The sequence below is a fragment of the Pteropus medius genome, unplaced genomic scaffold, assembly GCF_902729225.1.
Source record: "Pteropus medius unplaced genomic scaffold, Ma_sr-lr_union100, whole genome shotgun sequence".
Classification (NCBI taxonomy): domain Eukaryota; kingdom Metazoa; phylum Chordata; class Mammalia; order Chiroptera; family Pteropodidae; genus Pteropus; species Pteropus medius.
Window position 1 is genome coordinate 30,962,983 of NW_024347791.1, and position 15,000 is coordinate 30,977,982.

Below are 15,000 nucleotides of genomic sequence, written 5' to 3' on the forward strand. Positions count from 1 at the left end.
TCTTTCTTTCTTTTTCATTCATCTACCTGTCTATCTAGGATAATTATTTTTAAAGCGTAAAAGCATTCATAAAGAAATAAAAGAAACATATGGTAAAAACTTTGATTAACTCACTAATAAGTGAGTCAAGCAGATGGTAAAATTGGTTCAAAGAAATATCCAAAGAAAAGAAACATTTATAAATCAGGAATATTGAAATGAATGAGCAAATGACACAAAACTGGCTTTTTCCACTATAATGAGGAAAATCGATTGAATTTTTGCATAACAGAATTTATATGGCTGTCTGTAGACAAGAATTATTTTGCATTCCTGTTGGTTATTTACAACTTAGAGAGTTGTAAAATAGCTAAAAGGCAATGAAAAATGCAGAGCTCTCATTGAATTAGAATCGGCAACCCAGAAGAATGTACTCTAAACAATGCAGTTTTTCACTGAAGTACATTAATTTCCTTTACCAATCTATCTATCATATATCTATGCCTACTGACTTGATTTGTTTAGGAAATCCCCATAGCAAATAGAGAAATTTGGTCTCGGGTACCTCCTACCGCAATCTATATTGAAAAATGACTAATCTAAATTTGTGACTAATACAGTTTTCTTCTTTCATTCTTTCTCAAAAATTATCTAACATCCTAGGAGTTAAACCATAGGTTCAATAGCTTGAATATTAATTAAAAGATGAAAATAATCCACAAACAATAAACCTTTTTGTTACTGGCCATAAAGTCTAAATCTTGCTTATACCTGCATTTGGTTACTGCTTAGTGTTTCTTTAATATCTTGAATAAGTTATGTAATAATTTTTTTAAATTCCTGCTAATAGTCATGCAATAACTTGTAAAGCTAAATATTTTTGTATGAGAATGATTTTAAATGTTTTATTACAGACACACTATTTCTTAAGCAAAAATACAAAATAAAAAATCAATCCTACCACTAAGTTTTGAGTAATTAAAAAATCCTGCCAACAAAACTTTTGCATACCAATATGTATAAGGAAGAAAAAAATATTAAGTAATGCGATTAGAATACATGCAAGCAGGTAATATTCTCCAGAGACTACAAAGTCTAGACAGAATTTCATGCAAATCTATAGAGTGCAGTAAATAAAAAAATACAAAAAAAGAACGTCTTTTATTTCTTTGAAAGACAAATGGATGTACCTTTAGGTAGTCTCCAGCAATGTAGTGAGAAATTCTTGAAGTAATTTTTGGAGGTATATGTTTACAGTTAGTTCCAAGGATCAGAAGGCTCACTTAACAGGCCTATTATATGTTCAAGAAATTACCTAAAGGGGAAGGGAAGAGGGGGTAGCTATCTTCTCCTTCTTTGTTGAATAAAGTATTATATAAAGTATTAAAAATTATTTAAAAATTCAGTGTAAGTTTAAGGCCAACTAGTATAAAAATGATCCAGTATAAAAAGGCCAAAGCTTGATATTATATCATTTTATAGCAATAACAAAATATGTAACTGTTTTCATTTTATTTCTGCTGCACACACACAAAAATATACCAAAGTATTTTTACTTAATGTAATTATTTGTGATTAATTTTATTATTTATTCCTAGTTGACATTATGTATTACCTTGGTGAAGATCATAGAAGTCTCATACTTCCTCAGGTTACATAAATGATTTTTAAATAGATTTTATACCTCTCAGTTTAATTAGTGGATATTGGGGGTGAACAGAAAGAAGATTTAAATTTTATTTAAAATTTTTTTTGTTGCCTTCACAGATTCTTAATTGTTGAGTGCAATTATTAAAGCTATCATTTTTACTATTATTATTCCTTTCTTAAATGTTTACATTTTGACAGTTTTCTTTGAAATAAAATTCTGTCCCATCAAATCTACTGTTTGAAGCCTAATCAAAACATATTTTGTAATGAGTTTTTAAGTTATGGCAATGAACAATAAATTTAGATAAACAGAAGATGCTTTACTGGGTGAACATAATCCCTGAGATATTTCAATTTAAATGATCTCTCTAAGAGAAAGCTTGTGAAACTGCCTTTTACAGTAAGTAGAGCACTGTATAGATGTGATCTGGTAAAATGTCAATTATATTTTCAACTCATGTTACTGAAATGATCCCTGTCCAGTTTCAATCAATGTGAAATGATATTTTTTTATGCAATGGAGAGGAGAAAACTTACTGTGCCATAAAATCACAAAGATTCTGTCATGATAATATAAAATCTAATATTTGCTAATTTTCTCAAATGACTAAATAATTATTACAATTGTTTCATCTAATGTTGAGAATGAAGAAAAGTTTTTTTTTTAAGTGTTGATCCAGTTTTCTTTAAATATCTTGGCAAAGGTATTAAGAAAAACTATTACTGTTCTAGTTTTAATTAGAGAACAGTTAAGTTCTAATTATTTTAATCTTGGCCTTTTCTGACAAATTCTTGAAGCCCTTTTACACATCAAAGTTAGGGGAATTAAGTTTAATTCAAAAACTCAAAGGAAGAATTAATTTAAGAAGCTTTAAAATTGTTATTATGTTACAGCTAATTCCTCACATTTATTAAAAATGCATCTCCAGCCATTTTAACAAATGATTTATTTTTACCATAGTACAAACAATGTAATTTGCAAAATTAAAGTGAAAAACTACATGTTAAATGTGCCTTTGGTAGTTTTGCAATCAGATAATTGTCTGTCTCTCCATAAAGAAAAGTATGTACTGTTTTCATTTGGTTTAAAAAAAAACACGAGATTTTTTTTCAAGTTAGAAAGCACCAGGAGATTAGTAAATTGTTATTGTTTGTACACCACATTTTTTCACTTAGCATATTGTTAGCATTTCTCATAGAAGTAAAAGATTCTTTAAAACATAATTTAAATGTCTGTACCAAATTTTATTAATAGAATTTAACAATTTTTTTCTATTCTTTTATCATTTCCATTTAGTTTTTATATTCTATAATTAAAATAAGTAACTTCCAACAGAGATCTGTAAATAAATCCCTGATTTTTTCCATGGAATATATTTCTAAGAAGAGGAATCACTCAGTTCCAAATAATGAATTTTTAAAGTCTTTTATATATACTGCATTATAGTTACATTACATATACTGCATTATAATTTGTGGTAATATTTATAAACCTCATATTGTCAATATAGTATTACTGTCTCTTTAATCTTTGTCATTTTAATAATTAAAATTAAAATTTCTTGTCACATATATATTTCTTATGTTACCAGTGAAATCAACTATTTTTACATATTTATCTGTCATTTCCAATTCTTGTTCTATGAGAATACAATTTGATATTGGTTCTCCACTTTTTCTTTGATTCATACACATTAATAACATTAAATATGTTTCATTAATATGTATTGCAAAATTGTTTCCCCGTCACTATTTTGTCTGATAATTGTTAGGTACATTTTGCTGTCAGAGGAAGTCATCTAGAAAATATGACCCCTAGTTGACCCCAGAGAGAGACCCTAGCAATTGGATATCAGAGTTCCTCATCCCTTCCTTATCCTTGGAAAATACATTCCTCCGACCACTCCCACTCTAGGACTTGTTCCAGGGACATAGCCTTGAGAGAGTAAAGTGTTGCTAAGATCATCTGAACTCATGACTGAACCCAGTTAAGGCCTCTATATAAGTTTTTAAGTTTCTGGTAGACAGTTGAGGTGATCTATTCTCCTGTGGCTGCTCCAGCCTCAAAGGGAAATTTCCTTATTAAAACTGCCATCTACTAATCTGGTCTTTCTTCTTTCTCTTCCTACACAACCTGTACAGAGGCCGGTTTCAGATTTCATCTGGGAAAACTCTCAAAGGTGCAAATGAACATTTTCCCATGTCCAACAAGTCTCATATCCATGTTTGCAATATTTCCCCACTCAGAGTTGAATTTTCTCTTTCAGTAGATAATTTTATCTGTATTCCATCTCAGCCAGTCCCTTTTTCCCCTTGTCATTTCTGTACATTTTCATTTTTTTTTCAGGCAGATCTGGAGATAGCTCTGTTGGTTTAGATATTTATTTTTCCACTTACATATTCTTAGAAGTTGGAAGAATTCTGTCTCCTACTTATACAGTTTGTGTGGATTATAAGAGTGTTATTTATTCTCCTTTTAAATTTGTGTAAAATATGTCTACAGAAGATTTAATCTTAGGCAGCTGCCATTGTGCAAGGAGAATCTTCACTTCTGCATTTTGAAGCAAAGAATGGTAAAACACTAAAAAATGTTTCTAAGAGGTCAATGACTCACTTAAATACTGAATATATCCTGTATCTTGAATAGTTTCACCTGTTTATAACTTTAAAACTACAATATTAGAACTGGTTGTAGGGAACTTTGATGATTCCAGCCCCAAGAGAAGCAGCTTTTGGTTAAGAGTTTTATTCTTTCCCAGCTCTTGATCATGTTAGTCATTACTTGGAAAAAGAAATGAATGATATTGGTAGCATATTTCTTGAAGTAAGGCTTCTTAGAGTCAAATGTAGCCAAATTGTTGATTCAGAATTATTTTTCACTATCAGTTTTGAACAGTTGATATTTTTCTCAGAAACTCAATTTTTGGAATTTTTAAATATAGTAGACACAAAAAGTAGGAAAATGAGCTGGTTGGATGTGGAACTTAATATTTGTTTTAATATATTCTACTTTGATCCAGAAATAGAGAGATAGTTTGGAAAAAGCTTCTGATGTCATACTTATTATTGATAGAAATAATATAAAATCTGAAAATTTTTTATAATTAAAAAATCACATTTTTAAGATTATTAAAACTTGGAAGTCATTATATGCAACACTCATTAAAAGTTTTCCATAAATGCCAAAAGTTTGAGAATCACTGCTATAAAATGAATATTTTATTAGATTTCTGCTAAATATTTACCCTATTTTTTCAAACGCTTTAATAACTAATACATTCCTTCTAAATGGGCTTTTGGTTACATCATTTTCATGTTCTTTTTGTATTTTGATATGTTTCATTGCCTTTTACTATTTTCTACATTATTCAGTCTGGAATTTGTGTATGTGTGCTGGTACCACATTATTTAATTCATATGACTCTATTACAAATTTTATTATAGAAAAGGGAAGTTTACTTCTCCCTTTCCTCGATGACTAAACACTGCTCTCTTGGCTCTTTTCAGCTCTTTTCAAAGACTGTCTCCTGGTCACCACTACTTGCCCTTTAAAGAACATTTTGAGATAAAATATATTTGATCATCAAAAGCTTCCTCATGGGACCGCTTCTGACTTGATCTCAAAGGTCTCCCAGGAAAATAAAATTGTCCTCAGTACTTGCAGACACTTTATGCATACCTATCCCATGGAAGAGTTTTATAAAAACTCCTAACCTAGTACAATACACTAAAAGGATATGTTTACTTACAGTTATTTGCTTCAGTTAGATTGAATTTTGTTCATTTTTTGCCCTCCCTTCTTTTCTTCCCTCCTTCATCTCTAATTTTTCCTTGAACTCAATTAATCAGGTTTTATCTTCATACTAATACTCTATGTTAAAGTCACCAATGATTTCCACTTTACTCAATCCACTGCTGTCTCTCAGTTCTCATTTTATTTGAGCTAGAAGCTGTTTTTACTTGGAGCACTTTTTTCTCTTGGTTTCTCTGACACTTCCCTTGCTTGGTATTCTTATTAATAGACTGACCAACAATTTTCTTGTTTTTTTTTTTTTTTCTATTCCTAACTCTCTCAATGTGAGAATGCCTTAATCTAATCTCTTGGCTCTCCATTATTTCTCTGATCCCATCTCCTAATACTCTCTCCCTATTCCTTCTCTCAAGCTACACTGTGGCCTTTTTATTTCTAGAAATGGCAGACATGCCATTGCATCAAGACCTAAGCAGTTTCTCTTCTATCTGCCTGGAATACTCTTCTCTCATTTGTCCACAGAGTACTCTCTATCACTTCCTTCTTAAGTGAAGACTCAGAGGTCATCTTCTCGGTGTGGACTTTTCTAACCAGCTTGTTCATCATACAATACATACAGCTTTTCCACCCACTGCAATTCATGTCCTCTTTTCCATATTATTTTTTTTTTAGAACTTACTACCATTTAAAAAATGATTTTATTAGTTTCAAGTATATAGTACATTGGTTAAACATATTTATACAGTTTATAAAACAATCCCCTTAATTCCTCTTTCTATCCTCTGGCTCTCCACCTAGCCATTACATTAATGCTAACTGCATTTCCTATGTTGTTCTTCTCATCCCTGTGACCATCTATCAACTACTATTTTGTACTTCCTTAACCCTTCACCTCAAGTGTACAATTCAATATGTCATATGTATATTACATTATATATTCACCACTCAGAGTTAAATTTCCTTCTGTCACCATATATTTGACCTCCTTTTTACCCTTATCTACTTCTCTCCTCCCTATTTCCCTCTAGTAACCACCATACTGTTGTCCATGTCCATAAGTCTCTGTTTGTCTGTCTGTCATGTTCATTTCTTTCAGTATTCCATCTCACACATAAGTGAAATCATATGGTTCTCAACTTTTTCCATCTGACTTATTAAACTTAGCACGATAATCACGAGATCCATCCATATTGTCACAAATGGCGGTATTTCCTTTTTTTTATGGCTGAGTAGTTTTCCATTGTATATGTGTATATCTTTAGCCAATCATTTTTTAAATGTCAACTTGGTTGTTTCCTTGTCTAGACCATCATGAATAATGTTACTATGAACATTTACTTTTATGGATAAATGTTTTCAAATTTTGGGGATAGATACCTAGAAAAGGGATTGCTGGGTCATATGGTAATTCTATTCTTATTTTTTGTGAAATCTCAATCTATTTTCTATAGTGGATTTACCAATTTAAATTCCCACCGGCAGTGTATAAGATTTCCCCTTTCCGCATAATCTAACACTTGTTATTACCTATCTTGTTGATAATAGTCGCTCTTATAGGTTTGAGGTGGTATCTCATTGTGGTTTTGATTTGAATTTTCCTATTAGCTAGTGAATTTGAGCATCTTTTCATAAGTCTGTTGTCCATTTAAATATCCTGTTGGAAGAAGTGTCTGTTCAGATCCTCTGACCATTTATAATTAGATGATTTTTTATTGAGAGTTTAACGAGCTCTTTGTATATTTTGGATATTAGTCTCTTATCAAAGGTGTTGTTTGCAAATATCTTTTCCCATTCAGATGATTGCCTCTTCGTCTTGTTGATGGTTTCTTTCACTGCACAGAAGCTTTTAAGTTTGATATGGTCCCATCCATTTATTTTTGCTTTTACTTCCCTTATCTTTGAAGTCATATTCATAAAATCCTAACTTCAAGGTTCTTGAGTTTAGTGCCTATGTTTTTTTTTTCTATGCAATTTATTGTTTTAGGTCTTACATTTAGGTCTTTAATCCATTTTGAGTTAATTTTAGTGTTGGTGACAGCAGTCTAATTTCACTTTTTTGCATGTGGCTTTCCAGTTTTCCCAGAACCATTTATTGAAGAGACTTTTCTTTTATCTTTTTATTTCTTTGGTTCCTTAGTCAAAAATTATTTGCCAAATATACGGGGGTGTATTTCTGGACTCTCAATTGCGTTCCATTGGTTTGTGTGTCTATTTTTCTGCCAATACCATGCTGTTTTGATTATTGCAGCTTAGTAGTATAATTTGAAGTCAGGCAGAGTGATATCTCTAGCCTTGATCTTTTTTCTCAGGATTACTTTGGCTATTTGGGGTTTTTTGTGCTTCTATACAAATCTGATGATTTTTTTGTTCTATTTCTTTAAAAAATGCTGTTGGGATTTTGATGGAGAAGTGCATTAGATCTGTATATTGCTTTTAGAAAAAGGATCATTTTAACTACGTTGATTCTTCTAATCCATGAACATAAACTATCATTCGATTTCTTTGTGTCTTCAATTTCTTTTAATAATGTCTTATAATTTTCAATGTATATAGGTCCTTCACGTGCTTCATTAGATTTATTCCTAGGTATTTTATTCTTTGTGCAATTGCAAAGTAATTTTTTTTTTAATTTCTTTTCCTGAAAATTCATTGTTTGTGTATAGGATCATTATGCAATTTTTTACGGTAATTTTGTATCCTGAAAATTTACTGCAGGTTTTTTTTTTTAATTGTTTCTAATAGTTTTTAAGTGGATACTTTAGGATTTTCTATATAGAGAATCATATCATCCACGAAAAGTGACAATTTGATTTCTTCATATCCTATTTAAATGCCTTTATTTCTTTCTCTTGCCTGAGTGCTCTTGCTAAGACTTCCAAAACTATATGGCATAATAGTGGTGATAGTGGACAGCCTTGTCTCATTTTTGATCTTAGAAGGAAGGTTTTTAGTTTTTCACCATTAAGTATAATGTTAGCTGAGAGTTTGTCATATATGGCCTTTATTATGTTAAGGTACTTTCCTTTTATACCGATTTTGTGAAGTGTTTTGATCATAAATGGATACTATATCTTGTTAAAGGCTTTTTCTGCATCTATTGATATGATTGTATGATTCTTATTTTTTAATTTGTTTATGTGGTGTATTACATTAATCGATTTGCATATGTTGAACTATCCCTGTTCCCCTGAGATAAAGCCCACTTGATAATGGTGTATAATCTTTTTAATATGTTGTGGAATTCGATTTACTAATATCTTACTTAAGATTTTTGCATCTGTGTTCAGGAGAGATATTGATCTGTAATTTTTTTTGTGTGTGTTATCTTTACCAGGTTTTGGTATCAGAGTAATACTGACCTCAAAATGAGTTGGGAAGTATTACCTCTTCTTCAATTTCTTGGAAGAGTTTGAAAACAGAGGTATTAAATCTTTGAATGTTTGATAGAATTTACTGGTGAAGCCATCTGGTCCTGGATTTATACTTTTTGATAGGTTTTTGATAATTGTTTCAATTTCAATACTGCTGATTGGTCTATTTAGATTTTCCAGTTCTTCTTGATTCAGTCTAGGAAGTCTGTATCTTTCTAAGAACTTGTTCATTTTTTATAGGTTATTAAATTTGGTGCTATATATTTTTCATAGTATGCTTTCACAATGCTTTGTATTTCTGTGGTATCTTCCTAATTACTCCTCTTTCATTCCTGATTTTGTTTGTGTGTGTCCTTTCTTTTTTTTCTTTAGTGAGTCTAGCAAGAGATTTGTCAATTGTATTAATCTTCTCAAAGAACCAACTCTTTGTTGCATTAATTTTTTCTATTGTCTTTTTGTTTTCAATTTCATTTAATCTGCTCTAATTTTGATTATTTCCTTCCTTCTGCTGACTTTTGCCTTCATTTGTTCTTTTTTCTTGTTTTTTTTTTTAAGATATAATGTTAGGTTGATTTTTTTGGGCTCAGTCTTGAGAAAGGTCTGTAATGATTTGAACTTACCTCTTATTATCATTTTTTCTGTGACCCCCAAATTTTGATTGTTTTATTTTCATTTTTATTTGTTTTATTTTTATTTTTATTTGTTTGATGTCTGCTCTTATTTCTTCTCTGACCCAGTCATTCTTCGGTAGCATGTTGTTTAATTTCCATGTATTTGTGATTCTTCCTGCTTTCTTCTTACAGTTGATTTCCAGTTTCAAAATGTTATAATCAGAGAATATGCTCGGTATTATTGAAATATTCTTAAATTTGTTGAGACTAGTTTTGTGTCCCAACATATGGTCTATCCTCAAGAATGTTCCATGTGTATTAGAGGAGAATATGTAAGCTGCTATTTTGGAATGAAAGGGTCTTTAAATATCGATTATGTCTAATCCATCTAATGTGTCATTTAAAGATGTTATTTCCTTATTGATTTTCTGTTTGGATGATCTGTTCATCACTGACAGTGGGGTATTTGGGTCTCCTACTTTGATATCATTTTTATCTGTTTCTCTCTTTAGCTCTCTTAGTAATTGCTTTATATATTTCAGGGCTCCCTGATTGGGAGTATAGATATCAATAAGTGTTAAGTCTTCTTGGTGTATGATTCCCTTTATCATTATGAAGTGTCCCTCAGTACCTCTCTTTAACTTTTTTATCTCGAAGTCTATTTCATTTGATATAAGTACAGCTACAAATGCTTTTCTCTGAATGCCATTTGCTTGGATTCTCATTTTCCACCCTTTCATTTTGAGTCTATATTTGTCTTTGGAACTGAGATGTGTCTCTTGAAAACTGCATATGGTTGAGTTTTGTTTTTTGATCCAATTTGCTACTCTATGCCTTTTTATTGAGGAGTTTGGTCTATTTACATTTAGGGTGATCATTGAAATGTGAGATTTTCCTATAGCCATTTTATCTTTTGTTTTCTGGTTGCTTGGTTTCTCCATTGTTTCTTCATTCTTGTATTTCTGTCTGTTATTTTAATTTGGTGGTGTTCCCTCTGTTCTCTCTTGTTTTATGTTATATGTGTCAGTTCTGGAATTTTTAGTGTGTGGTTACCATTAAGTTTATGTAAAAGAAATTTAAAAATATACACTAGACCTTTTTCTTCTGCTTATGTCTTATCTACATTCTCCTTTGCAGATTCAGATCTCTACTCCCTCTCCTTTTCTGTTTTTGTTTTCTCAATATTTTCCTATTTATGTGGTAAGTTTATTTCTAGGTTATAGTCGCTATTGTCTTCTCTTTTTAAAATTTTTTTTTGATCTTTAATCATTATGTAATATCTAAGTTTATAATACCTTGTTCTTCATAAGATTTGCACTCTTTCCTGTTTCTGCTGTCTGTTAGTCATCTTACTCACAGTTTTGTATTTTTTTGTCCTTTTGTTTCAAGTAGAATGAACCCCTTCAATATTTTTTTTGTAATGCAGGCTTTGTGGTGAAAATTTCCTCAACTTCTATATAGCTAAAAAGGTCTTTATTTCTTCTTTAAAGAGAACTTTGTTAGATATATTATTTTTGGCTGGTGATTTTTCTCTTTCAATAGTTTAAATATTTGGTTCCATTCCCTCCTTGCTTGTAAAGTTTGTGCTGAAAAGTTTGATTATAATCTAATGGACTTTTCTTTATAGGTTACCATCTTCTTTTACCTTGCTGCTTTGAGAATTCTTTCTTTGTCATTAAATATTGATAGTTTGAATGTATGTGTCTTGGAGAAGGTCTTTTGAATTGAGATAATTAGATATTCTATTTGCTTCTTAGATTTGAGGATCTAGTTTTTTTCATAGGTTTGGAAAATTCTCATCGACTATTTGTTTGAATAGGCTTTCTGTTTTATTCTCTCTCTCTTCTCTTTCTGGTATACCCACTATTCGTGTATTGCTATTTCTGATGGAGTTAGATAGTTCTTGTAGAGGTGTCCCGCCCCCCTCCCCCCCACTCTTGTTTCTCTCTTCTTTCATCTGTGCCATTTCCAGATTTCTAAACTTAATACCACTGATTCTTTCCTCCATCTGGTCAAGTCTACTTCCTAAGCTTGTTATTTCATTTTTTCATCTATTTTATTGAGTTCCTCAGCTCCAGAAGTTCTATTTGGTTATTTTTTAAAGTTTTGATTTCCTTTGGTAAGTATTCCTGTTGTTCACTGATTTTGTTTCTGAGTTTATCGAACTGTCTATTAGAATTTTCAGAGGTGCAGTATTGAATTCTCTGTCATTTAAATCACATATTTTTCTATCTTTAAGTTTATTTTCTGGAGATTTTTTAGTTTCTTTTTATCTAAGTTGCCTTGTCACCTTGATTATTCATGGTGTTTGATAGATTATTTCTCTCTCTAGGCATTAATAGAATTGTACTCTATTTAAATATCTATATCTATCTATATCTATATATCTATCTCTATCTATATCTATCTATATATCTATCTATATATAAAATTTAGAGTGAAATCTCTTTAGATGATTGATAATTAGAGATTTTTCTTTAGTTTTCCAGTAAGCGGTGGCAAAGAAATCCCTGTTTGTGAAGAAAATGCCCTTTATTCCTTGGAGCATATGTGTCTTCTCTGTTACCAGGTCACCTCGGTGCCAGGGTTCCACCCCCATGGGAAAATGTGGAGAGAAATGGGGATTGAGCCTCTGAGGAGCTCCTAAAGTCCCAGTATTACTCCAACTGCCTGATCCAGTGTCGGGCCTGCTGCTAGCTCTGAGAGGGTATCTGGAGGTATGCTCTAGAAGGATGGGAGGAGGTGGCCAGGCTCTCATGACTCAGCTTTATGCATGGCAATGATGGTTGCTAAAACACAGCTATTGCCCCTTTGTATTCAGTCTCTGCCTTGTTCTCTGTCCTGTTCACTTAGCTCTGCTGTGTGGAATAGGCTGATCACTCAGGCAGAACTGGTCTGGGGGCTTCAAAGAGTATAAACCACGACCTAATTACTCCTTGCCTTGCAACCTGCAGAAAGTCTCCAGCACTGGTCTCCAGCACCGGTCTCTGCTTCTCTCTCTTTCTCTCCCAATTCTTTCACCTTCAGATGCTCTGATGTGCAGATCTCTCAGACATGTTTGTGTGCTAGGCTGGCTGTTCTCTGCTGGATTGTAGCTGTTCAGTTTGTTGTAACTTCAAGGGAGAGGTCAGGGGAGATTTCTCTTGTCACTATGCTTCTAATATAACTCCACTTCTGCCTTAAAAGAATTAACTTTGGTACAGTAAATTTTTCTCTTTTAAAATGTTGAAATTTTTTTTTTCAATATTTTAATTCTTGTTTCTGGATTTTATGTAATATTTTAGAATATGATTTAAAATTATTTGATAAGATTATGAGCATTAAAATAGTAATATGAGGTTATTTTTTATATTATAATAGATTCTAATGATATTTCTTATAGGTTATTCATAATTTTTTACATTGTATTACCAGCAAAAGAAATATTACAATAGATTACATTTCCACATTTTCTTTAATAGCATAAGACAAATTATTTGATAAAAATTGATTTATGTAGTTCCATTCATTTGTTGGTGCTCCATTTCATGCAGTATCTTTAGAATTTCATGATATCTGATTGAGAAAATTTTCTCCTTGATATATTTGCCCTAAACAGAAACAAATTAATAAGAAATAGATAAAATAAAAGTTTGTTGTCATTTAACTACACTGAAACAACAACAAAAAAATGCACATGTTTTTACAACTATTGAAGCAGTAGTGTTAAATTGCAACCATTTTAAACTCAACGCATAAATTTTCTCAAAATATTTTAGCTAATTCATGTACAATGACAAAATATTGTACCTCCAGACTCATATTTTTACTGTATGTATACTGCAGCCACAAATTACTTTGTTAGTAACCTTGAACCAAGATTAATGCCCTAACTGTAAGATTTGAAATGTAAAACTCTAAAAGATACTAAAGCACTCTCTAGCCATAAGCAAATAATGTACCTTCTCTCTGGGGTCTTCAATTTTGATCCTACATTTTAATAATTAATTATTCAGGTAGTTGCTATTACTGTGTTCAGCTACCAAGGAAGCAAGTTATCCTATGTTAATAGGGAAAAATACATATGAATTGCATTAGAATGAGAAAGAGAGAGAGAGAAAGGGAGAGAGAGAGACAGTGTTAAAAGAATTGGCTTACACAATTATGGAAGATAGAAGGCCCAAGCTCTGCAGGATAGTCTGGCAGAGTTGATGTTGCCGCTTGAGCCTGAAAACCGTGTGTATGCAGATTTCCTTCTTCCTTGGCAACTTAATGATGTTTTCTCTTAAGGCCTTCTACTAATTGGATGAGACCTAATCACATTATGAAGATTAATGTAGTTTACTCAAAGTCTACTGGTTTAAGTGTTAATCTCATATAAAAATACCTTTGTCTCAACATTCAACAACAGTTTGACCAAATATCTGGGAACTATGACCTACCAAGTTGACTCATAAAATTAACCATCAGAGGACAAGCGAGAGTGCAACATTGAGTAAATTCTCAGGGCAAGTAATCTGAGCTCACTTCTACTTGGTAGCTCTGAACCAGAATAGGTCACATTTTAAGGGTTATCTCAAACAGAGAACAAGGTGCTAATAAATTTTCTTCCTCCTGTAGTTATTGGTCTAGAGCTACTCCTAAGGGGACTTAATTCTCAGGTACTTTTGTGAGCAGAAAAAGCAGTGCCAGTAGCCTGAGGGCATTCCTTTGACAAAGAGGTCTGAATATAGGCTCTTGGAAAGACAGCACACCTGGAACCACTGTGTCCCCTAAAGATGAAGAGATCCAATGGAGTCTGAACACCAACAACATTTGCAAGTGCACAAGGGGTTGGGAAAAACACATGAGGCTTAAAATGTAGTCTAGGGCCAAATCAGTAGGACATGAAGGAAGAGATGGCTATTAATCAGTGTCTTAGTCTGTCTGGGATTCTATAACAAAATTCCACAGATTAGGTGGCTAATAAACTACAGAGATTTATTTCTCTCAGTTTTTGAAATGGAAATCTGAAATTGGGGTGTCAGTGTGGTCAGGTAAAGAGTTCTTTCCACCTTGCAGACTTCTTATTTTATCCTCACTTGGTGAAAGGGGCTCTTTTTATTCTCATTAATTAATCCATGAGAACTCCACATTCATGACCTAATCACCATTCAAAAGGCCCTCTCTCTTAATACTACTACACTGAAGATTAAAGTTTTAACATACAGATTTTGGGGGAACACAAACATTCAGACCATTGTAGTCTAAAAGAAAGTATCTGAATAGAATGTTCTAGACTGAAGATGAAGGATTTTGAGTTATTAGTATAGATCAAATCCATACTACTATATATATTTTTTTAAATAAAATTTTATTAGAACACAGCTATACTCATTTGTTTACACATTGTCTGTGGCAGCTATCACTCTATACAGGAGCACTAAATATAGATATTTCTGTTGTGGCAGAAACCAATGACCCATAAACCCAGAAATATTTCCTAGCTGGCCCTTTTCATAAAAAGTTTGAAGACCCCTGATACAGAGAGATAGTGGTTGAATTTTTGGATGTGGATAAAAATGTATAGGGAATGTGTGTGCTGAGAACAGAAACGGCTGGGCCAAACTTTAAAGGCAAGGAAGAAAGAAAGGAACTAAAGAAGTAGACTAAAAACCAA